Raw genomic sequence first — 26,334 nt, 5'->3', positions numbered from 1 at the left:
TCAAGCAGCAGCAGCTCATTCTTTTAGCTCTGCTGGGCCTCGGGTCAGTCCCCAGTGCGGCCACTGAGAGGCTGGTTGTCCCACTAACCCAACCCGTCTGTTGCGTGTATGCAGGCTAGTACTGCAACACAGCGCTGGTCCTCCAGTGTCTTCCCACAATCCCTCCTGGCCGTCCTGTCTTGCCATTCAAGGTCAAGAGGGCACTGGACCCTGTTGGGTTACGTGGGGTGTACATGGGCAGGCCATGGCAAGTCCGTGAGTGTTAAAGCCAAAGTCGGTATGGGGAGGGGCACAGCCAGCTGATCCATATCTGTAGGCAACCACCCGCTCAGAGATCAGCCACTGTGGGTTGGGGTGGAGGATTGAATCTGTCTCCACCCCAACCCTGGTAGAGGTCTCTTGTTGATACTGGGAAGAGAGGTTTGTTCTCTGTTTTGGTGCCAAGCCCTTCCCTTGGAGAGAGCTCAGTGATTTGTATCAGGAGCCTAACTCAGCCAAGGCCTTGTCTCTCTAATGTGGCCTTGTTGCAGCTCTTTCAAGTGACAGTATGTTACGCTGGGCAAGGAAGTTACGAGTTCCTGGCTAGCTGTAGCGTTCTCTGCCGTGATGGTGGGAATGGCATTTTGGACCATATTAGCCTGTTGGTGCTGCTGCTAAAAGGATCTTTTTTGGACTGGAGTTGTCACTGCTCTCACCCTTTCCCTTGAATGCTGGGTGGTTTGGACAGTTAAAAATACTGAATGCAACACAGACACGCATGCACTCACACATGTATAATCACACGCATGCAGCTGGGCACACATTCAAAAGCATGCATTGCACCCATGTACAGTCAGACCTGTCCAGTCATGCATGCGCTCTCAGACATTCGTTGCCCACACGTTGCTCACCAGGTGTGCGCTCAGTCTCGACTTTCACATATCAAGAGAGACTCATTGACACGCATACATTGCACACCACACATACATCAGTGTGCACACCTTTGTGCATGCACACATACACACAGATTCACACATGTTGAACTGCACACTCTCACATTCAGTCATATACAACTGAACAACCTTAAGCAAACATTGACAGGAATGAAGGAACTGTGGGGTAGGATTCCCTTCTGTCAGCATGCACTTTGTAGGGGTGTAAAATGACCCCTCAAGTTGCCAGGAAGAGGAGAATTGGGCCCCAATCTGTTTGGTTTTTTTAATTTCTGATCTGAAGTGGCGTATTATTAACACTCCTCATCAAGGGTACATCTTCTGGAGCAGGAACATTTTCTTGAGTGCTTTGGGCGCTCAAGGCTGTGAAGGAAAGCTGAATCCTTGAAGCGCTAAGGTTAACAAACATAAGATTTTTGTTTTTCTGCAGTTACTGATCAAGGAATGTTGTTTTGTTTTTTAAATGGAAGGAGAGACCATTCCTGGTGGAAATTTTTGGAGCTGAACAACAGAGGATAAGCCAGCCAGCATGGGACCAACAGCATTGTAAGAGCAGCATGAGAAGATCTGTGCAGCAGATCAAAATGACTTGGAGCACAAAGAAGGTCGCGATGCAATGTAAGTACATAGGCACTGGTATCTCCACTCTGCTGCATTCTTACAGCGAGAAGCCTGCTATGCAGAGTGAGTCTGTGACCCTACGGATACAAAATGTGACGCTTTTTATTAGGCAGGAGATGCTGAAATGTGTCCAATTAATGAGACATTAACAAATGGTGCAGCAGAAATAGAAGCTACTGACACTGAAGATATTAACTTCATCTTCCCTTCAAGCACGTTGATTAGCTGTGGCCTAAATGATCAGCCAGGCAGGGTCTGGTTCCCCTTTGCGCAGGCGTCTGTAAAACGTGAGCTTACAAAATGAAGCCGCAGGCGCTGATCAGTGTATTTACACCTCTGCCTCATTGGTTTGCACATGACATGTTGGGGAGGGGGACAGCTAAAGGCACAAGGGCTTGGACCTGCACTTGCAATTCAGAGGAGGATGCATAATCAGAGGCATGGGTTTCATACCTGCTAAAACATGGCCCCCCAAAACTCATCCCTCTCTGTGCATTAGATTTTATTGTACATTTGCAATGGTGCATTTGGGAGTCGCTGAAACACGCCCTTTAAAAGCGTAAGTGATCCACTGACTGCCTTCCTTTGTGAAGACGTTCCCTTGTTTTAAAGCAACGAAGGCATTTTTCCCACTGTGTCCCTCCCAAAAGGTCTCCTATTAGTGGTTTTCAGTAGAACTCTGAAGATACAGGCTTTATTTCTCTCCTCCTGTGTTTCAGAAGTTGGGGCGTCTGATGCCTCCTGTAGCTGGAGATATCAAGCCATGTACATCCGTGGTGTCATTCCACTGAATGTGGCCTGATATTGCTCACCACCATATGGCATTGTGGTCTGGTTCTGTTACACAGGCTAAGCAGAATCGATGTAGGTCAGTATATGGATGAGATCTCCAAGAAATATCTAGCTTGCTGCAGGAAATGGTATTGGCAATTGTCTTGAGTCAATTGTTAAAGGCAATGGGTTGATCTAGGTCAGTGGCTCTCAAACTTTGTTACTGGTGATCCCTTTCATATAGCAAGCCTCTGCATGCGACCCCCCCTTATAAATTAAAAACACTTTTTTATACATTTAACACCATTATAAATGCTGGACGCAAAGTAGGATTTGGGGTGGAGGTTGACCATTCGCAACCTCCAATGTAATAACTTCACGACCCCCTGAGGGGGTCCCGACCCCCAGTTTGAGAACCCCTGATCTAGGTGCTCCCACTGGACAAGACATAAAATCACAGCCCTAAATGTTGGCTGTTAAAGATCCCCTGGCCCTTTTGTCTGAGGAGGGGTGTTCTCTGACATCCCAGCCAAATTCTAATACATTCTTTGAGCTTCAGTCCTCTGTGCAGTCTCAGCTGGATACTGTCTTCTTAGCTTCCGGTTCCAAACTGTTATGTAATGTTGCTGTATGCCGTTAAACAGCTGCCCTGTTCCACCCAAGAGGTGGCTGTGATTCAGTGGTAGGTGAATTGACTCCTCTATGCCCCTCTTACTTAAGAGACTTGGTTAATTGTTCCTAAACTTTGAGCAAATAGATCAAAAATGTTACAAAGTAGCATTCCAGTTTGCATAAATGAACCTTCACAGAAAATTCAATCAGAATAAAGACAACCCTAGAATCTTCCCATGTTGCCAACAAAAGACCTGGCAGTTGTCAGACCAGATACAAAAGCCCCATACAGAGTAATCCAACCCCAACCTCTTGGAAAGCTGTTAAACACTAGAAAACCTTGTGTATTCCTGAAAGGAGTCATTAAACAGATCCAGCTAACAGGTGTTCCTTTAAAAGGGCCTCCTAAGCTCTCAGAAACAAGGGGAGCGGGAGTGCTTGACTCTAATCATACACCGAAAGCATATTCATTTTCACAGTAGGATGGCAGGCTGCCTTGTCCAAAAACCCAGCATACTGCAGGAAGTATGTTTTTGTAGGCGCTGTTACAAGCAGGACCAAATGAAAAGCCAAATCTCAGCCTTTCTCTTCTTGCAATTCCATAATCTAGTTTGGAATATTATATTACTCCCGACTCCCATCTGCTTTTGTTTAGCGCAGTGCTATTTATTCCCCCCCTCCCTCCCTGTCTCCAATTAAATTAGTCACTAAAATCCAGTGCATTAGCTAGTAGTAGGTCCACCTTCTGCTGTGTGATTTCCCTGGGTGCTGCCCCAGTGGTTTGTTGTTGCTTAAATCGGTGCATTGCAACGTGGCGTGTTCCATTTTTGCAGTTGAGTCTAGTGGCTGGGACAGCGGAACGGCACTCGGCAGACCTGGGGTCTATTCCCAGCTCTGTCCTTTCCCCTGCCTGTGCTTCTATTTTCCCTTCACCCTTTGGCTGTCTTGTCTATTTAGACCGAGAACATCTCTTGCTGTGTGCATGTGCAGCGCTTAGCACGACGGAGTCTGGTCTGTGCCTGGGGGCTAGTGTGCGTTAGAGAAGCCGTGGGGATGCTCCATTGGTTGGGGAGACTGTAAGGAACCCCGCTCCAGTGGAAGAGTAGCAGAGGTGGAGTAGAGCTCCAACACATGCCTTCCCCCTTCCCCGATGCGTCCCTTTTCTCCCCGTCACACCCCCTGTGCCAGGGTAGGACTAGGGCAGCTGCCACAGGAATTAGTTTTGACACCAGGGGAGTTCCCTATGCTGGGGAACTCTCTGCTATCTGACAGCCAGAGTCTGTCCCCTTTGCAGTATTTGAGTGGCACAGGTGACACCAGAGCAGGCTATCTCCCTTGTACATGCTTCAGAGTAGCAGCCGTGTTAGTCTGTATCCGCAAAAAGAAAAGGAGTACTTGTGGCACCTTAGAGACTAAAATACATTTGTTTCCCTTGTACATGGTTCCATTGCAAGAAATCGCCATTTACTGGAAACATCCCTCTCTTGGTGTGTCCCATGAAAAACATCCCCCCTCGTACGAGTCCTTCCAGCTAGCCGTGTGTCTTGCAGCATTTGCCTATCAAGCTTTTATCCCCATCATTGCCACTAGTGCAGAAAGAAAAGTAGTACTTGTGGCACCTTAGAGACTAACAAATTTATTTGAGCATAAGCTTTCGTGAGCTACAGCTCACTTCATTGGATGCATTTGGTGGAAAATACAGTGGGGCGATTTATATACACACACAGAGAATATGAAACAATGGGTTTATCATACACACTGTAAGGAGAGTGATCACTTAAGATGAGCCATCGCCAGCAGCAGGGGGGGAAAGGAGGAAAACCTTTCATGGTGACAAGCAAGGTAGGCTATTTCTAGCAGTTAACAAGAATATCTGAGGGACAGTGGGGGGTGGGATGGGGGGGGGAGAAATAACATGGGGAAATAGTTTTACTTTGTGTAATGACTCATCCATTCCCAGTCTCTATTCAAGCCTAAATTAATTGTATCCAGTTTGCAAATTAATTCCAATTCAGCAGTCTCTCGTTGGAGTCTGTTTTTGAAGTTTTTTTGTTGAAGGATAGCCCCCCTCAGGTCTGTAATCGAGTGACCGGAGAGATTGAAGTGTTCTCCAACTGGTTTTTGAATGTTATAATTCTTGACGTCTGATTTGTGTCCATTTATTCTTTTACGTAGAGACTGTCCAGTTTGACCAATGTACATGGCAGAGGGGCATTGCTGGCACATGATGGCATATATCACATTGGTAGATGCGCAGGTGAATGAGCCTCTGATAGTGTGGCTGATGTAATTAGGCCCTATGATGGTGTCCCCTGAATAGATATGTGAACACAGTTGGCAACGGGCTTTGTTGCAAGGATAGGTTCCTGGGTTAGTGGTTCTGTTGTGTGGTGCGTGGTTGCTGGTGAGTATTTGCATCAGATTGGGGGGCTGTCTGTAAGCAAGGACTGGCCTGTCTCCCAAGATCTGTGAGAGTGATGGGTCGTCCTTCAGGATAGGTTGTAGATCCTTGATGATGCGTTGGAGAGGTTTTAGTTGGGGGCTGAAGGTGATGGCTAGTGGCGTTCTGTTATTTTCTTTGTTGGGCCTGTCCTGTAGTAGGTGACTTCTGGGTACTCTTCTGGCTCTGTCAATCTGTTTCTTCACTTCAGCAGGTGGGTATTGTAGTTGTAGGAATGCATGATAGAGATCTTGTAGGTGTTTGTCTCTGTCTGAGGGGTTGGAGCAAATGCGGTTATATCGTAGAGCTTGGCTGTAGACAATGGATCATGTGGTATGATCTGGATGAAAGCTAGAGGCATGTAGGTAGGAATAGCGGTCAGTAGGTTTCCGATATAGGGTGGTATTTATGTGACCATTGGGTATTAGCACCGTAGTGTCCAGGAAGTGGATCTCTTGTGTGGACTGGTCCAGGCTGAGGTTAATGGTGGGATGGAAATTGTTGAAATCATGGTGGAATTCCTCCAGGGCTTCTTTTCCATGGGTCCAGATGATGAAGATGTCATCAATGTAGCGCAAGTAGAGTAGGGGCACGAGGTGACGAGAGCTGAGGAAGCGTTGTTCTAAGTCAGCCATAAAAATGTTGGCATACTGTGGGGCCATGCGGGTACCCATCGCAGTGCCGCTGATTTGAAGGTATACATTGTCCCCAAATGTGAAATAGTTATGGGTGAGGACAAAGTCACAAAGTTCAGCCACCAGGTTAGCCGTGACAGTATCGGGGATACTGTTCCTGACGGCTTGTAGTCCATCTTTGTGTGGAGTGTTCGTGTAGAGGCTTCTACATCCATAGTGGCCTGGATGGTGTTTTTAGGAAGATCACCAATGGATTGTAGTTTCCTCAGGAAGTCAGTGGTGTCTCGAAGATAGCTGGGAGTGCTGGTAACGAAGGGCCTGAGGAGGGAGTCTACATAGCCAGACAATCCTGCTGTCAGGGTGCCAATGCCTGAGATGATGGGGCGTCCAGGATTTCCAGGTTTATGGATCTTGGGTAGCAGATAGAATACCCCAGGTCGGGGTTCTAGGGGTGTGTCTGTGCGGATTTGGTCTTGTGCTTTTTCAGGGAGTTTCTTGAGCAAATGCTGTAGTTTCTTTTGGTAACTCTCAGTGGGATCAGAGGGTAATGGCTTGTAGAAAGTGGTGTTGGAGAGTTGCCTAGCAGCCTCTTGTTCATACTCCGACCTATTCATGATGATGACAGCACCTCCTTTGTCAGCCCTTTTGATTATGATGTCAGAGTTGTTTCTGAGGCTGTGGATGGCATTGCAGAAAGCAGAAAGCAAACGACTCAGCGCTGATCAAAGATTGACTAGTCGATGGGGGGATACAAAAGCTTTGCAATGTTTTTAACTAGAATTAAGCCCCAGTCCAATGTGGTGGTCCTTATGTACAAATTTCCCAGGCCAGCTATGGACTCGTAGACCGGTAATCTCCACCAAAACATGCTGCATTTGAAGAAAGATGTAGAACCAGCAGGTGAGACTCACGATAAACTTCTGCGCTGTTCTCTCTGATGCCGTCTGCCTCGGGGTTGCCACTTGGCTGATTTGGCCGCTTGGATTTGGCTGAAATTCGGCACCGTTGTGCAAAGCAGAGGCACCATTTAAACCCTATGTTAAGGACTCAAATGGTGCACATACTTTGTGCTGACTCCCGGAAACAGCACCCTGGAAACAGGGTATTTGCAAATGTTTACAACACCTCATAAACATTTGCAAATACCCTGTTTCCAGTATTTAAAAACAGAACACAAAAAACAGCTAAGCCCTACAGTAAAGGTGGGGCCCTAAGACCATGTCCAGACTAGGGATCTGCTCTGATTACAGCCATCAGCGCATAGCTGCACCAGTACAAGGTCTTGAGTATATGGCGACAGCTGCCCTATGCAGAGCTGGAGCTAATCACTGCGTGAAACCAGGGTGAACAAATAACACTGGGGGGGGGGGTCTCTTGGTGCAGCTGCAACAAACAAGGGCTGTGTTTGAGGCAAATGCCCTGTGTAGAACAGGCCTAAAACTAGCAGGCCTAGCCATGAACTAGCAGGTATTCATAGCCATGAGCTTCACTAACAATCCACCTGAACGCTGCGCTTAATGTATGCGTCAGACATGCAGCCGTTCAGTCACGCCCCTCAACTCCCAACTGGGGCCACCAAAGATGTTTAAATGCATTTCTTTCCCCCTTCTCCCCCACCTGTGGTTCTCCTTTTGTTTTTGCTCTTGCCCTTTGTGTATGTGTGTGCTGATGTATGTATTGATTTCCTGCTTGCCACCAGCTGCAGTTCATTCCTGGTCCTGCTCCCTCTGCTTGGCTTTGAGTGCAGAGAGCAAGGCAGCCTCAGCCAGCTGTAACCTCCACCACATATCAAGGCAGGCCGTTCGATAGGCACGTCTGGGTCTTCGGTTAGTCTTCATGACCTTGCAGAGCCAAAGGGGATTGAAAAGAGAGGGTGATGTCAGCAGGTGGGAATGTAATGGCCAGCTCTGGAGGGGAAGCGCCAGTCATAACTGTCTGCCCATCCTCTACAGCACCCCTGGGGTCTGCCAGTCGTCATAACTTAAGGGGCAAATCCTCCAAAGGTGCAGAGGGCCCACGCGAAGCAGAACTCATGTGGTCCTGCTGCATGTGGAGGGCAGGAACTGGAAGTCTGTTGCACAGAGCACAGCCTTGAATGCTGTCGTGGGAGAGGAACTGGGGCAGGTGGATCCATCACTGTGCAGATTCATCAGTCATTTTCTCTGACCATGGAGGTGACTATACTATTGATTTGTGTTACAGTCACTGTCTGAGACCACAGCCCCTTTGTGCTGGGTGCTGTGCAAACACATTGTAAGAGACAGCCCCTGCCCCAAAGAGCTTACAATTTCAATAGACAAGACACAGAACAGAGTGGAGGGGAAACGGCTTGGTCACGCAGCAGATCAATGTCAGAGATGGGAACAGAACCTAGGTCTCCTAGCCCAGGCCACACTGCTTACGAATCATAGTAAGGGGTTTCCTTTCCCCACATGATCCTGCCTGTAAACTCTTGGGGTCTGCATTGTGCAAAAATCACCACATGCAGCTGTGATGCCAAAGGAGTGAATGAATGCCCCGATGATGATGATAGCATGAAGCATCCTGAACGTTTGACTCCCAGAGCCAAGCATGCGTTTACACACTAAGGGGGAAAATGCTTCCTTCCATCTCTTCCTCTCCCTGATCCCAAAAGCTGCAAGGCTAGTCCCTTCTTGCACAAAGGGAAAGAAGAAATCTCAGTGCGCAGCCAACCAGAGCCTGATTTTGCAGAGGCACTAAAACCAGCAAGCCCCATGAAGTCAAACAGGCTCTGCAGCATCTCTGCAAATCAGGCTTTAACCTTGGCTATGCATGTAGGGTTCTCCCCTCTCTGATCCTTCATGGCTTAACTCCTTCTCTAGTTCCTCTCATTGGTAGGGTCCCACCTCTATCTATTTTCTCCTCTTCCTTTGCTGACAGGGTCTCCTTCCTTCCCCTCTCACATATTCAGGGCCGTGTTCTATATCAGCAACAGGCCTTGGGAAGGGGGGGGTGATTTAATAGAGATGAGGCTGCATTTGCATAGATGTTATTAAGAAGTTGCCTGAGCCCATTCATCTTTGCAAACCTCAACCACCCACATCATGTTTGTCAGCTGACGCTGTCATAACTCTCGGAGCCCGTTTCCAATCTCCGAACTGGCTTTCAGACACAATATTGAGAGCCAATAAAATCCAGCTTGTGAAGTTTAAAGAGTCAGAGCTATTACAGGAGCTCGGATAGTGATGGAAATATATAGCAACAGCTGACGTGTGTGTGTGGAGGGGGGGTGTTTTTGCGATGCTCAGTCAGATGCTGGAGATGCGGATGCCAACCTCACTGCATTATCTCTTTGCTTGCAGCGAAGACAAGGCTCGTGATGGGACAGAGGCACTGGAGTATTTTTAGCTACCTAGGCAAGTTCAGGGTGGGGATGCTCTCGCAGAAAATACTAATGTGTCCTTCTTGATTTTGTGAAGTGAGAACAGAGCCAGCTGACTGCTGGAAAATGAAAATTAATTCTGATTCCAAACAGTCGGTTTCAGCATACTTGCACCCCTATATCAACTGCCTGGGTCATCAGCAGAATCTGAACTCCTTACTTCCAGTGCGAAAAAGCATGAATCTATCCCACTTGAACTAATTCACTCCATTAGCCAGCAGCTATAGTAGACTCTTACCCTCTCATATGGACTAGGCATGAAATAGAGACAAAAAGCAGGTTACATCTCTTATTCCTCAGTCATGAATATTAAAGTGGATCGGTCTGGAGTCTCATGAATATTTGGGGACCAGCTGTTCTTGATCCAAACACCACTATCCCTAAATGAATGAAGTTATTTAAATTCGCTTTTGCGAATAGTACATTCTATGCTATTAGAACTGGTCAGAAAGCAGGAAGGGGAGTTTTTGCAAAAATGTGAATGAAATTTTACTTTCATTTTTCATTGATATTTCGTTGCTGTATAGATTTTCTGATCAGCTAGCTTTGCTGTCTGGTTTTTTTTTTTAATTTTTAAAAAACTTCACTTATGTGGAAGAAGAGCTTCGAATGGATGGCAATGGGAACAGAGACTGGGGATTTAGCAGTGTGGGGGCAGGTGGCAATGAGGGTAAAGACTAGAACTTGTCAAAAAACCTGAATTTCAAAAGGTGGAGGGTGGCTGGAAAAATTGAGACAATTTTTAGTGAAATATTCCCTGTTTTTTGACCAACTATAGAGCTGGTAAATGTTTTTGTTTTGTTTTTTTGTTTTTGTAGAAATTTTGAAAAATGGGGAAAAAACCAAAAAAACCTGTAATTACATTTTTTCCCAGATATGGTCTAGTGGTTGGGCATTGGATTGGGACTCAGGTGATCTGGCTTCAATTCTCAGCTCTCCAACTGACTCCCTGTGTGACCTTGGACAAGTCACTCTCTCTGTGCTTCAATTTTCTCACCTGTAAAAATGGCCATAATAATCTTTCCTTCCTCCTACTCTCCCTCTGTGCTGCTCATTTAGACTGTAAACTCCTGGGGACAGAGACTCTCGCTCGCTATGTGTATGTACAGCACCTGGCACAGCAGGGCCCCAGTCTCTCTTAGGGCCTTGGTTGGGTGCTATCATAACACAAATATTAATAAGATGTAGGATGTGAATGATAAAAATGAAGTTGGCTTCCAGAATGTCAGTGTAATTCCCGTATGGGGGGCATATGGCCAGATACCCTCTTCAAACAGATGACAAAATGTGGGGTAACTATTGTGCGTTTATTTTTTGGAATTGCTAATTTTAAAAAATCAGGGTATTATATTAAGCATTTTTGACCATGGAGAAAGAAGCACCCTTTACTACCGGGTACTGACTTTTTAATGCCCCCTTGAACAGCGAACTTTGATAAATCAATTTAATGTTATCAGCTGCAAAACTGAATAAATAGGAGACACTGGGGGGAAAAAATGCATCTTCTACTAGAAGTGAATCCCGAAATGAAAGGTGGGGGTTGGCTCAACCTATGGTGGTTAATCAGAGGGGGTGAGTCTCTGGAAAGAGAAATAATATGTGGAAAATATGCTTCCACTGTGCGGAGAAACTTCATGGGAGTGAAGGAGATTTAAAGGGACACTGACAAGAAAAATCATATATTCAGAGTCAAATCCTGAGCAATGTAATTAATAGTACCTGAGATTGTTAAACTGAAAAGGGTTTGAAAACATCCTATTCATGCTGCTGATTTAATTTTTTCAGTTCACTCAGACAGTAACACTCAGGGTAGGTTGTCAGTGGGATTTGACCCATACCTTTCTGTCCAAAGAACAGGTTTCAGAGTAGCAGCTGTGTTAGTCTGTATTCGCAAAAAGAAAAGGAGGACTTGTGGCACCTCAGAGACTAACAAATTTATTTGAGCATAAGCTTTCGTGAGCTACAGCTCACTTCGTCGGATGCATTTGGTGGAAATGCATCCGATGAAGTGAGCTGTAGCTCACGAAAACTTATGCTCAAATAAATGTGTTAGTCTCTGAGGTGCCACAAGTCCTCCTTTTCTTTTTGTCCAAAGAACAAATGTCACTTGAGCTAAACAAGCCACTCCTTTAGTTGATAACATTAAAAGGTTGTCATGCTTTAGTGAATCCGCCAGCAGAGGGGTTTACTCCTGGGGATATTCTGTGCCTAAAAATTCAGTGCATAATATTTTAAAATTCGGCAAATTTCATTTGTCAAAATAATACTACATAGTCATGCCAGTTTTAATTATTTTGGAAATTTATTTCAAAACACCTGTCAGCAAGTATGTCTGTAACAATACAGACACACAAAAACTCCCCAGGAGTAGAGTGTTGAAGAAACCCCTATGACAACCCAGTTCCTGTTTCTCTGCCCGGCCCCACAAGAGCCCAGCCAGAGGGCCAGACACCCACAACCCCTCCCCCTCAGAGCCCAGCCACAGGGCCCCCCCTGCCAATACACCTGAACCCCTTTCCCCCCAGAGTCCAGCCACGGGGCTCCCCTAGCCCAAATACCCATACTCCCTCCCCCAAGCAGTGTCGTCTATGTGCAAGCCAGGCTCTGCTGGGTCCAGTGGCCCCTAGTGGCAGGTAGCAGCCAATTTCAGTGGTGGGGAAAGGAAATTCTGAGCACAAGTTAATTTCTGCAAATTTCTGCAGTGCGCGGTGGCACAGAATTCCCCCAGGAGCAGGGGTTGCAACACACACTGTGCTAGCGTGAGTTTCACCAGTCTCTCATTTTCTTAACTGCATGTTCAGAAAACTACAGGGATATTATTTGTCTGTGCAAATCCTGTGACCATGTGGGATTGCTGTAACTCCGCGCACAAGTGCGGCACTTGCACGTACAAATGATCAGCTAGACCAGTGGTTCTCAATCAGGATTACAGGTACCCCTGTGTATGCAGGTGTCTTCCAAGGGGTAAGCAACTCATACAAATATTTGTCTAGTTCAGTCAGGGCACCCCCTCCCCTCCACCCCCCCCCCAGGGATTGCAGGACAGGTTTAAGGGGGGTCGCAAGCGCATGGCCAGAATTAGGGGGTGGCAAACAGGGCAACTGCCTGGGGCTCCACACCACAAGGGGCCCTGCTAAGTAAGTTACATGCTTCAGCCCTGGGTGGTGGGGCTTCGGCTTGGGGTACACTGAAATGTAAGTACAATATTGATATTCTAATTGATTTATTTTATAATTATACAGTAAAAATGAGAGAGTCAGCAATTTTTAAGTACTGGTGTGCTGTGACACTTGTATTTTTATGTCTGATTTTGTAAGCATGTTGTTTTAAAATGAGGTGAAACTTGGGGTACGTAAGACAAATCAGACTCCTGAAAGGGGTACAGTAGGCTGGAAAGATTGAGCACCACTGAGCTAGACCTCTAACTGGGCACTTGCAGGCTTAGCTACTGCATTTAAAGATAGAATTGCAATCAATGTGGGTGTGCAGTTATGAATATCTGCATCTGGCATTAGACTGGTTAATTTCATTCTCGTCCATCACACAGGCTGGGATGCTTTCCCTATCCTTAGCTTCCTGAGTTGCTCTTCCCCACAGTTGTTAAGGGCTGGGATAGGAGCACTGGGCTTTCCCATGGCACGTATCTGTTTCTTAGGTTCTAAGGCCAGAAGGGACCAGCAAATGGTCTAGTCTGACTTCCTGTGTAACAGAGGCCCACCAATTCCTGCAGCTAGCCCAATAACTTGTGGATGAGTGTGAACATAGCTTGACGTAAAGAGTCCAAGCGATGGCAAATTACTACATCTCTTGAAAGAGGTTCAAGTTGGTTAATTACCCTCCCTGCTAAAAATTTGAGTCTTCATTCCAGTTTGAACTTGACTGACTTCAACTTCCACTCATTGCATCTTGTTATGCTTTTGTCTGACAGATTAAAGAGCCCTCTGGAATCAGATACCTTCCCCCGGGGAAGTAATTATAGACTGATCAAGTCACTTCTTAACCTTCCCTTTGATATACTAAGGGCTCTACCCACCACCAGTTCTGTAGAGCCCTATCCAATCTCCATTTTAAAGTGGCACTTGCATTTGTTTTATTTGTTTACCAGTGACAAGCTAATTACAGGGAGGGCTGGCCAGAAAACAACTATTTTAGATTGTGAAAAATTTCGAGGTTTTGACATTTGTTTCATTCCAGTGTGAAACAAAAATTAGAGCTTTTGAAAAATGTTAGTGAGAAAACGGAAGTGGAGAGTTACCACCCCCGAATAACCAATGGCCTAGTGGTTAGGGCCCTCACCTGGGATGTGGGGTATTTGGGTTCAGCTCTCTGCTCTGAATCAGGGCTTCTACCGTGCAGGTGAATGCTCTAAGCATTGGTGAACTGGCTATTCTGAAGTGGCTGTCTCTGTTCAGTCAAAGCAGACATGTTTTGACGAACCATTTCCGTTTGGATGAAACGGCATTTTTTTGACTGCAGAAAGGCTTCGTCGACGTTTTTTACGACCCGTTCTAATTGCAGGGGCCTGTAACTCCAATTACCTGATTTGCACCTGCAGTCATATAAGTGGAAGCAGATTTGCACTGGAACTGAATTTGTAGGCCCAAGCTTTGTGAATACAAATTGTGTTTGCAAATGGAAAAGCCTTACTTTGGAAAATGCCCCCTATGTGTGTCTGGCTTTAAAAGCAGGCATTTCCCAGCACGTTGCTTGCAACAAGCTGAGCTCAAAATGAGATTTGGATGCCCAGATAGCTGAAATAGTGAGGTTTTTTCCACATTCACAGCAATACCTAAGTTCCCATGGCAATGAAGGAACTCTTTCTCTCTCACACACACCAGATTTAGGCCTAGAAAGCTGGGCTACATTCCAGGAGAATGGAACCCAAGCAGCTCATCAGGTTTTACTCAAAGAAGCAAGGGGTTTTAACAAGAACTTCACAAACACAGAACATTTCTAGGTTTTACAAATGATAAAAAAAATACCCCAACTCTTAATATCTTACTCTTTGTGTTTATGGCTGCTTAAGACACACAAAATAAAAGCAGCACCACAAATTAAGCCAGTTATTTTTGCCACCTCTCATCCCAGATCCCAACACTTAGCTATAAACTGTACCAAGGAGCAAAGGGAGGAGGTGGGAGTGGGCAGAGTCATCTCTGTGGAAGCTGCCGGGTTCGCTGTGTGGGACAAGTGGAGGGGCTTCATTTGAGTGCCTAGAGGACGGGTGGCTACATCAGGAAAAAGGAATAAAAGAGCCATTGGCCTTAGCTCTAACTGGCTCCTTCGTTGGCAGCTTCAGCAGAGAGGCTGAGGAATGAATGGGTCCTGAAATCCATTCTCAGGACTCAGAGGCAGCTGACCCCCAGTCAAGTCAAAATTGAAACATGTAGATAGGGCGATGGCCAGGAAGTTTGCACTGGGTAGTGTGCTCTGTTATGGATAGGGGAACATCCTAGTAGTCAGGAGACCTGGTTCTGATCCGAGCCCTGGTAGTGACCTGTTGTATGAGCTTGTGCAAGTCCTTCCTCTCATCCTTTGTCTGTTAAGACTGTAAGCTCTTTGGAGCAGGGGTCAGCTCTTAATATACTCATGTACAGCATCTAGAACAATGGGGCCCTGATTTTGGTTGGGGCCTTTCAGGTGCTACTGTGATGCACCCATTAATAGCAATGGAAAAATCAGAGTTCTTTAGGGGCAGACCTTCAGAAGCGCTCCACCTCTTTGAATGCTGAGCTCCTATGTCGGTGCCTGAATCGGAGCTGAGCTCCTTTGAAAATCTGACCTGGTGCTGAGCCCTTAAACATCTGGCCCTGAGCTCTTTGTAAAACGTAACTTTTAGGGCATGTCTCCAACCACGCTACATCGGTGCAGCAGCACCAATATGGCTGTGCTGCTGTAGCGTGTCTGGTGAAGATGCTCTGTGCTGATGGGAGAGCGCTCTCCCGTCGGTGTCATTACTCCACTTCTGTGAGAGGTGGAAGCTATGTTGCAGGAGAGCGTCTTCTACTGGCACAGTGCGGTGCGGCTATCGCTTTAAGTCGATGTAACTTACATCACTCGGGGGGGTGTTCTTTTCACACCCCCGAGCGATGTAAGTTACAGCGACTTAAACAGTAGTCTAGACCAGCCCTGAGTTTGAGGTGTTTGTCAGTCTGGCCTGTTTGATGAGAACTAAATTTACTTTAGTGCGTGTGTGCGCGCACACACGCCACCCCTTGACTACACACACACACCCCACACACACCATCCCCCGACTGCTTCAGGGAATGGTTGCCCATAATTGTTACCAAACTTTTGAAAATGCAACGAAGAAGTAAAAACCAAAGATAATTAGGTACATAATTGCACACACATAACTCCTTAATTAAGCTTTTCCTCTTTAAACCTGACAGAATCTACTTATAAGGTGATAGCATGAGGGGCGCCTGGCATATGGCAAACCATCTGTAGCATGAATGCTCCGTCTATGGGAAAAGAAAAAAACAGCAACTTTCTAATCCACAAAAGAATAACTTGCTTAGATGGATCAGCACGGTGATTTGTCTTCATTCTCTGAACAAAAATGATTTGATGGAACATCAGCCAGATAAAAAGATTATCAGGAGGAGCAAAGCTGCACTGGATAATAATCTCGTTGACTCATCTTTGTCAATGTCTGTGTGGCATCCAAAACAGCAAGGCATTAAGTAATATGGTGACTCAGAGCTATAGGGAAATGTGTCCTATCTGTCCCTGTCAAGGTGATGATCCTTGAGATGTGTGTATCTTGTACATATTTTATGAATGGATGAGATATTGATGCATTGGCTGGGATTTCCAAAGGAGCTTAAGGGAGTTATGTGCCACACTCCCACTGAAATGTGTATGCCTTGCTTACTTAGGATGGGCTATTTAAAGGAGCCTATGGGACATTTTACTACAGTGGGAGCGGAGTTAACCCAGTGCTGAATACCTAAATATGCACACATAATAGGAAGCCATAGAGATTTAATCGCCTCATTGTTACCTTACTCACTGTTACCTTATCCTCCTTGCCATGCCTTTGTGCTGTATCCATAGCTCACTTTATATTTACACGCCTTTGGGCCAGGGATTGCTTTCTGGTTATACGTAGTTGCAGTGCCTCTCACAATGGGGTGGGATCTGTGGGAGCTACTGCCACGTAAATAAAACAACAAGAGGGCTTAGATAGCAAGGTGATAGGCGTTCTTGAAATGAGAGGAGGAGTATGTCTCTGGTTTATGAACAATGGAGGGAATGACAGAGACCCTATTTTTAAGATAAGGAAAAATGACCATTTCTGTAAATTCTCTCAGTTTCAGAGTTTGGTGACTGAGAAAGTGTACAACAGAAAGGAGAAGACTGAGAAGAGGAAGGTAGCCCTGTGGTTAGTGGATTTGGGAGACCCAAGTTCAATTCCCTGCTCTGCTGCAGACTTCCTGTGTGACCTTGGGCCAGTCACTTAGTCTCTTTGTGCCTCCATTCCCCTTTTGTAAAATGGGGATAGGAGCGCGACTACCTCCCCAGGGTGTCATGAGAATAAATGCAGGAAAGGTTGGGAGTGCTCAGATAGGACCGTGATGGAAGCCATACGAGTACTTTAGATTGATAGGAATAAGTGCCTCATAGTCCACAGAGAGATCTGGAGTTAAAAAGCCCAGCCTGGGGTTCAATCTTCAAGGAGGCTATATCCCTTTGGGGTTTGCCATGATGATGACGATGGGACCATAGAGAGAGACTCCCCAAGCCAAGGGAATGCAGGATGTTTTGGCACGTCTACGTTGGGGCAGACAGAAGTCAGGTTGATAGCCTGCAGTACTGTTCTGCATTGCCTTTTATAGAAGCTGAGGGAGAGTCTTGTCCTTATCCAGAACTGGATTAGCTCATTTGTCTGGCCAGGACAAGTAAAAAAAAATTACAGCTGTAAAGTGACTGAAAAAGGGCTGAGCTGAGAGACGCAGAATGACTCTGGCACCTGCTTGTAAAGCTGAGTTAATCATTTTAATTCCCACAGGGGAAACCCAAATGTCACTTTAAGGGGTTAGATCTTTTACTAGGCTTTAAAATAAATATGGGCTGTGTGCCACTGCAGAGGTTGAGCTGAAAACTGCATATCCACTGATCTCAGAAGCCACAAGCTGGATTTGTTGGGTGATGCTGGGCTTCAAAATATTTCCCCAGGCTCATTGAACTGATCTTCAGAACCTTGGCCACTTGGCCCCTGTGTGGTTGGAGGTCTTGCATGGGATGTTGGCCATAAAAGGTGCAGCACGTCCTATAATAAATTTGCAGCCATTCTAAGATGTAATTAAGAAAACACACAAGAACCATATTGCAGAATAGTGTGTGCCTGGAGTTGCTAACCAATAGCAAGGAGTGTGAACTGGCACACCACTGAAGTAACACTCTAATGCCGTCTAGTTATACCCTCCAAAGCAAGTCACATCATCACAGCAGCATGGAGACCTTGGTGGAGCAGTTAGTTTTAGCGACATTAAATGCCATCTCTTTCTACAAGTCTTGCTTTCCAGGAACTAGGCTGAATGGGATGAGGAATCTCTGTGTAAAACTTCCTTAGTGCCTTAGCCCTGTATTGAGGATTCCAGCATTTTCTGTTCTATTCTCCAATCTTTCTGCGCCATGCTGACATCAGGCACGTTTTTTCTCTCTTGAGATTCTGAAGCTTTCTTTGCAACACTGGCCAAAGGAGGAAAACCAGCACCTGCTTCCCTCATCCCCACCCCTGGATAAGAGCAAAGCCTGGAGTCCTCAACTCAAGCAGCATGCCCATTCAGTCCAAAGGGAGCTTGCACTAAGTTAAGGACTGCTGCGTTTGGGGTGATTGTACCAACTATCACTGCAACAGGTGCTAATTGTCACCCTTGTTGGCAGTCCTGACAGGAGCCAAGCACAAAGTAGGTGATGGAGACTAAACTATACACCCAGCCCTTAAAAGAAGTCCCTCCAGCGTTGAGGCATGTCGGCAGGGGACAGGCTCCTCTATAGCTAAAGCAGCCTCCAGAGCGGTAACTTTGACCAGCACTAATGTCTCTTTTTAAATTAAAAAAATGAAATGATGTCATTAGATTCTAAGAAGCGATTAATGAGTTAAATAAAGAAGGTTGATCTGGTGGTTAAGGCATTGGACGAGGGTTCAGAAACTTTCAGTTCAATTCCCACCACTGCCACCAACTTCCTATGAGACCTTGGGCAAGTCACTTAGTTTCTCTGTGTTTCAGTCCCCCACATTGTTAAAATGAGGATGATAATCCTTCCTTTCTCCTACCCTTTGTCTGTTTTATCTGTTTAGATTGTGAGCTCTTTGCGCAGGGATTCTCTCTCACTAATGCATTCGATGAAGTGAGCTGTAGCTCACGAAAGCTTATGCTCTAATAAATTTGTTAATCTCTAAGGTGCCACGGGTACTCCTTTTCTCTCACTAAGTGTATGTACAGGACCTAGCACAATGGAGACCCAATCTCGGCTAGGGCCTCCAGGCTTTACCGTTCTAGATAAAAATACCATAATTCAATATATTATGGTAAAATGTATTACCATAATATATACGTATATATAATAATTAGTCACACTGTACTTACACCAGAGTAACAACAAGAGGAATTAGTCCTTATATTTTCCAAAGAAAATCATTTTTCACAAGGGGAAACGACTCCTCTGTTGATGAGATTTGGAGCTTGCTTCTGTGAGATTCTGTTGGCTTTGGAGGATTTATACCAGTGTACGTGACAGCAGGCGGTAAATTCGTATGTTTATGGTAATTTTCTGTACTCCACCGAAGCCATATGCTAGGGACACTGACACTAATGAAAGTCTAATTATTATGTTTTCTCTTTACGGCTATCATTTTTTGCTATCAGTTTATAGGCTTATTTGCTTTATTGGCTATTGACTTAGTCAGGTACTTTTCCTTCCTTCTTTAAACCTCAAGCCTTCAAATAGCTGCTCATCTGTAGTCTCGAGAGAGCCATCATCCCTTCTTCACAGATCCTTCCTCAGCTCAAGATGCAGCAGCTGGGGAGAGCTGTACTGGTGCCAGGGTGCTTAAGCCAGGAATCTCATTACAGCCAATTTCAGGTGTAAGGGGCAATTCCTTTCTTGAGTTTAATTAAATGCCAATCTCCTTTCAGTATGGCTTGGTGAATAGGATGCTAGATTGGGACTCAGAAGACCTGGATTCTATCTCAGGATTTGCTGCTGGGTGATCTTGGCTAAATTGCTTCCCCTCCCTATTCCTCTGTTTTCCCACCCACTCATTGTGTATTCAAGCATTTTGGGGCCAAGAACTGGCTCTCGCTATGTGTATGTACAGCACCTAGTGCAATGGGGTCCTGGTCTTGGCTGGTACCTCTGGGTGCTCCTGTCATACAAATAATAATAATAATAGCTATGCCAGCTGTCCTTCCTGTCTCACTTTATTCCCTACTCCCATTTTGTTCCTGCAGCCATCCCAGTGCCAGGGAGGAGCTCACTACTTGTGTAAATTAAGAGGAGGAATACAGCCATTTATCTTCCTCCCTGGGTCCATGCTCAATCTGACCGGTGTCAGGGCAGGCTGGATGGTCAATTCACTGTATAATGGGACCTCTGGTCTCCCTGCCCTGCTCCCTCTCACCCCTTAAGTCTCTCCCTTTCTCGCTATCTGCCACTTTTTTCTGCCATTCCTTACTCCCGGGTCTTAAATTCAGCCGAAGCTATCCAGAGAGGAGCTCCGGTAAATATTTTCAAACCCACAGGACACAAACCCCAAGCACCAGAGCCTCCCACGGAGCAGAAATACTCTGACAATTTAAGCCCTGCTTACTCCCCTCAGTTCCCTCCTGATCCCTTCCCCTCTTTCTTCTTTCCTCTCCCAGTTTCCCTCTCTCCTTTCCCTTCTCTCTCTCTCCCTCTCATCTCTCTCCCTTTGTTCTTTTTCTCCTCTGCCCCTTCTCTCCTTACTTCAGTCTCCTTCTTTCCCTTTGCCACTCCTCCGCTCTCCCCACTTCCTTCGTCTCTCTTTCCCCAGCTTCTGCAGGACACAGCTGGTTTTGTTGGTCAGGGATACTAAGATCGGAATAGATCTCTCTCACCGACACACACACACACATACTAGCCTTGCTGTGATAGCTCCAGCTCTCCAAATCAATACAGTGCCTTTTATTCCAGGGTCATGTTCCTTCCTATAATATGATGGAGGGGACAAGACATAAATGAACATAGAGTGACAATTAATAACCAAAAAGAAAAAGGAGGAATCCCCGCCCCCATTTCTTTAATTAAAATGATGGGCATAATGCTGTTAGGAGTATGATTCAGAGTTTATGAACACATTATTTCTATTGATTTATGCCCGGAGCCTTCAAGACTCCTTGAAAATAATAAGGGTTGACGTATCCAATGCTGGAGTTAAATGTTGATATTATATAATGAAAATTACATGCTTTGGATCTGCTGTGCTTTAGCAAAGGACTAAACCAAACCCCAACATCTGCATACTGCTCCTTGAGTGGAGTATTAATTAGATACTGCACCTATCAAGCCATTCGTGACATAGACAATTGGATCTGGGATCACTGAGTGAGCCCCACAGGGTCATAGTGACAGCCACTGCAGTGAGAAGCTGATGCAATGGAAAGTGACCCTCCTGGGGTGTCTGAAATGCCCCTGCCCTTGAAGCCACTGGCCCCAATAACTCCAACTCTCTCCTTCCCACCTGCCAGGTCCATCCTGGCTTCCTCTCCCACAGCGAAGATGCAGGGACGGAGTTCCCGGGGCCTATGTCATGCAGTAGCAGGATGTGTGACTCTGCACAGGCATGTGCTGTAAGGCTCCCTGGCCTCGGACCCCAGCACATACCAGGCTGTGTGAGTCCCCCGTCAAATCTTGTATAATTCTGGGGGAGTGCAGAGCTTGGGCCCCTCGGTAATGGGATTGCACTTCAGCCGCTCACTGCGAAATAATTCTGCGTTGTCCCTGTAAAGGCACGCGATTGGGTGAGACAGTCGGATCTCAGCTGGAAACCTGTGTCTCCCATGTAAGACCACCACTTCCTGCACATGGAAAACTCCATTTGCTTGGCTGATAGAACGTGATGGCTGACGTACCTGGGGGCGGTAGAGGACTGCAGCACATACCCATCCATATTCATCCCAGGGCTGGACTTGGTACAGGCACCGTTGCCAGCAGCCAACGTTTCTGCTGAACTCTAATGGCTGTTATAAAGAAAGGCCTGCTACAAAAGAGTGACAACAGACCAACCAAAGATGGAGTTCAAGGGGAGGAGGCTAGGAAAGGGGAATGGGTTTATGAATCCTACCCCTGACTGTGGCCTGGAGAAACCTAATGGATTGGTGCAGAAAAAATCACTTTAATGCTTTGCATTGATATAAAGCACCTTTCAGCTGGGTTTCTCACAGGAACGTAGTGATTGCCAGACCAGCTCAGTCCATGTAGTCTAGAATCCTTGCTCTAATAGTGGCCTCCAGAAGATGCTAGCGTAAGAAAGCCTGCAGTGGGCAGATGTGAAATAATCTGCCCCCTACATTAGGTCTTATGTTCTAATAGAGAATGAGTTGAACCTGGCAGGACAAGATTTAATAGCCCTCCCAAAATTTGTCTTAGTTATCTATAATAGCTCTGGATATTCTTGTTATCCATATAAATGTCTGACCCCTCTTTGAATCTTGCTAAATCCTGTTCCTCTGTCATATCCTATGGCAATGAGTTCCACTGTCAAATTATGCTTTATGTGGAAACTATATCAGTTTAGAATTTCCCACCTTTTATTTTAATTTTTCATTGTGTGTTAGGAGACAGGAAGAACACAAGCTCTCAATCTCCCTTCTCCTGACCATGCATTATTTTATGTACTCTTATTGTGTTCCCTCTTGCTCATCTCCTTTCTAAGGCATCTCAAGACCCCTAACAAATGATTCAGGACTGTCCTCTAAAGTGACCCTTAGATATGAATCATTTTCCCTGGCTGTAAGACCTCTATCCATTCCTCCTTGAAATCCCTATTCAAGGCCCACCCCTGCTGTCATGCCTGCAGATCAACCGATGCCATTAATATTATGTGTATTATGGTAGAACATAGAGACCCTATTTGAGATCAGGCCCCCATTGTGCTGGGTGCTGCACAGACATAGAGTCGGTGTTGTTATCTTCATTTTTCAGACAGGAAACTGAAGCACAGAGTGATTATGGGACAGATTTACAAGTGAGGTCAGCTCCTGTTTAGGCACATAAATAAGTTGCCCAATTTTCAGAAGAGACTAGCCCATTGGGAGCTGGGATCTTTTGAAAATCTGATCCTAAGTATTGCAATAAGAGTTGCTGCTGGGTGCTTTTGAAAATCTGGTCCTTATGCTGGGGCCTAAATGGGAACTGTGCTCTTCATAATAATATAACAAATCCTAGACTCCTAGTCCTCTGCTCTAATTACTAACAAGACCCTCTTCAAGAGCTGCTAGTTGACCTTGGAGTTAAGGCAGTAAACAATGACCCAGGACATCTGGGTTCAAGGCTTGGTTTTGCTATAGGTTCTCTGTGTGACCTCGGGCACAATACTTAGGGTAAAATTTTCAAAAAAGCTTAAGTCTGATCTTCAAAAGCGACTGAGGACCCTAAATCCTATTGACTTTCAGGGAAGCTTAGGGTTCCAATGCCCAGATCCTCAAATCTTCATTGATTTCAATGGCAATTAGATGCCTAAATAGCTTGGATGATATGGACCTATGTGCCCAAGTCCCGTTTGAAAATGGGACTTAGACACTTCTAAAAATGTCACCTTTAATCTCTCTGTGCCTCATTTCCCGATGTGTAAAATGAGGATAATGACACTTTGTCTGTTTTAGCTATTTAGATTGTTAGCTCATCAGGGCAGGGACTGCCTCTCACTATGTGTCTGTACAATGCCTAGCACCCATGCGGTCCTGATCTCAAATGGGGTTTCTCTGTGCCACCATAATACATGTAATTAGGCTTGGAAGGATTAGATTTTTATCGGTAAACCTTGATTTCGTCGTACGCACACAAGCCGACCCAAAAATATTTCCACTGACGATAACAGAAAGTTAGAGATAGGCAAAGTAAGAAACATGCTGCTTGGGAACTCATTAGAGTTTGGTTTAAGCATGCTAACTTTGTATATTTTGACCTGTGACGTTGACAATTTGTGTTTTAACAGTTATAAAGCTTTAACTTTTTGAATTGCAATGTCTACTGTCATTAAATAATTATTGTCTGACCCCCCCCAATTTCCCACATCAATGAAAATTTAAATTGATACAAATAAAAAAGCTTAAAAATAAATATTATTTGTCAAAATTATAAAAAAAAATAATTCTGCCCTGCCTACATGTCATAGCAATATGAATAACCTTTCACTGTAGGGTGTTGGGAGAATCAATCTGTTATTGGGTATGAGGTGCTTACAGACTATGGTGATGAGAATCATAAGAATAGCCAATACATAAATAAAAGAAAAGATTCCAATACCCAGCCCCCTGCTCCAACAGCGCTTCCTCCCACTGAAATGAGCCAAGATAATGGTGTTTCTAATTTCTCAGCTCTGTGTTAGCCTGCAGAGATTTGCAGCCCTCACCTTTAAACTAATACACCCTCCTCCCCTAATCCTCTATAAATCTCCAGCAAGTACAATCGTCTCTTATTTCCAATTTAATTGTTTTATTAAATTTTCCCTCATTATGTGGCTTAAAACAAGACAGGAAACATATATACAGAATGGAAAGGTATATTACATTACAGCCAGGAGCCAGGATATGCCACACTAGATCTCACTCCAGATTTATTGCATGCTCTCACCCTATTAGGGCAATATGTGCTTGAGCAAGTTTGGATGTTGCTCCTTGGTGATTTTTAATCACATATAGCTATGGAGAGAAAGCACATTGCATTAGCTGTCTCACCTAATGAGAAGGATGCCCTCTGTAGAGCTGCGAAGTCACTCATTGATAAAACCCCATGTATTATGGTGGGTACACAAGCTGATTTCCATCCTGCTGATATTAATTTCTTGCCTATCATCGTTGCTCTCAGCAACCATTTTTCATCACCACAACTCAACATGCCCATGGCTGATGCATTTCCTAATGGAGATTGTACTGGAGCCTTGTTTGGTTGGCTGATCAGTGGGCCAGGTTGCGACCTGCTGGGGCAATGTGTAAGAGCCCAGAAATTTGAATGGACACAGAGATGGCTTTCTCCTCTGGACCCCAAGATACAATGATCCATGCCCCCCAGCCCTCCAGTGCTGGAGAGCCGGGATGACATTAGCTGACAGAGAAGTGCTAGGAAGTAGAGAACAGCATGAGCATACAATAGATATTGAATTCCCCTCTCTTCCATTCCAGTCTCCCCCCAAGCCAGGATCAGGGTCCTTTCAAGGTCCATTACAAGCTCTAGAGGACTGAGACAGGCAGGCTGAAATCAGGAGGTGGTTTCCTTGTGTCGGCTTAGGAGTGAAAGCCATTGGTGAATCAAGTCTCAAAATCATTTCCAAACATTGTGCAACAAAATTAAATTGCAGCCACTTTGTGCTGGGAGTCCATCAGTAAGCACAAGCCAAGGAGTGTTGGGTTAGGTCAGTATTTGGATGGATAGGGTGACTAGATCTCCTGATTTTATAGGGACAGTCTCGATTTTTGGGTCTTTTTCTTATATAGGCTCTATTACCCCCCCTCCCCAACCCCCGTCCCAGTTTTTCCCACTTGCTGTCTGGTACCCTATGGATGGGTGACCACTAAAGTGGTGATTGAGTAAATGACAATCTTTGGTCAGTTAATATTGGCCTAGCCTGGTGTTATGACACCGTGTTGGTGGCAATGCCATCTTTTCACATGACATCAGTCTGAAGCCATGACCACTTCTACTCATTATAGGTCATACTGTTGCTTTCTTTTCGGGAGTGGAATTTGCTCTCCAGCCCAAATTCCAGCTCATTTTGCCACCCATACGCTCCCTACAGCTTCAACTAGACTCAATATTTTCCTTCACGTTTTGTGGGGAATGTTGCAGTGCGTTGTTGTGTGCTGTTAAACAGCTGCAGCAAGCCACCCCAGAGGTGGCTGCATTTCCGCGGAGGTGAAGTGATCCTGATATAGTGTTTGGGTCTCTTTTTCAATAAAAGGTGCTATATAAACTGTAAGATCACTGAGCTCCCTCACCCTAACATATGTCAGCCCACAGAGATTGCTTGTAGTGCAGGGGCCTCGTGCCAGACTTGTTGCAATTCCCAGGGGCTGAATTCATACACTGAAGCACCAGCTTTGTTAATTTTGTTATGAGCAGAGAACATTCACACGCCCACCAAGGCTGGCAGAGGACAGTACCTAATACATTGAAAAATCCAGCACAGTCATTACAAGGACGATGCTAGAACTCATTAAGATCCAGAAAGCAATGGAATTAGGTTTCCAACTTTCTGAGTAAAAATGAGGCCGGCACCGTGTGAGTCTGGGACAAGCTTTTAAGAGCAAAACAAGTCTTGACAGCAAAAGAATGAGGACTGGATCCTGGGAACATGAGTCGTTCGCAAGTGCAAGCCCTAACAGCCAGGGCAAGCTAATCAGCCCTGCTTCCTTCCCAAACGAAGGGCAAATTCCAGTGTATGTGAAGCTGCCATCTGGTGCTGAGAAGTCCTCAAAATCATTAATTTGAGTTTGGATGGTGGGGTCACTGTTATTGTAACAGGCAGGCTGTCTATTTAAGGGCCCATGGAGGAGGGGATGGGTCCAGCCAATCCTGTTCTGAGGTGGAACCCCTTTAAGAACCAGTGTTCAGGGCTAGTAAAGTTGCAGAGAGAATGATCAGACCCCACGGGGGCTGGACCAGGAGACCGAGTGGTGTGACCACTTGCTGGGAAGTATAAAGGAGTGCTCTCAGCTCTGTCAGGGAGAG

At 45.5% G+C, this 26,334-nt stretch overlaps 1 long non-coding RNA gene across 1 annotated transcript in view; it reads left to right on the top strand.

Annotated features, from left to right (window-relative positions):
* Positions 1-1,408: 1,408 nt before the first annotated feature.
* LOC122457117 overlaps positions 1,409-26,334 on the top strand; it is a 58,828-nt gene continuing 33,902 nt past the window's right edge. Inside the window, exon 1 of the long non-coding RNA XR_006276460.1 lies at positions 1,409-1,550. This is a non-coding gene — a long non-coding RNA (uncharacterized LOC122457117). The remainder of the gene's footprint in view (positions 1,551-26,334) is intronic.

This window comes from Dermochelys coriacea, chromosome 21 (genome assembly GCF_009764565.3).
Source record: "Dermochelys coriacea isolate rDerCor1 chromosome 21, rDerCor1.pri.v4, whole genome shotgun sequence".
Lineage (NCBI taxonomy): Eukaryota > Metazoa > Chordata > Testudines > Dermochelyidae > Dermochelys > Dermochelys coriacea.
This window is presented reverse-complemented; position numbering and strand designations above follow the sequence as displayed.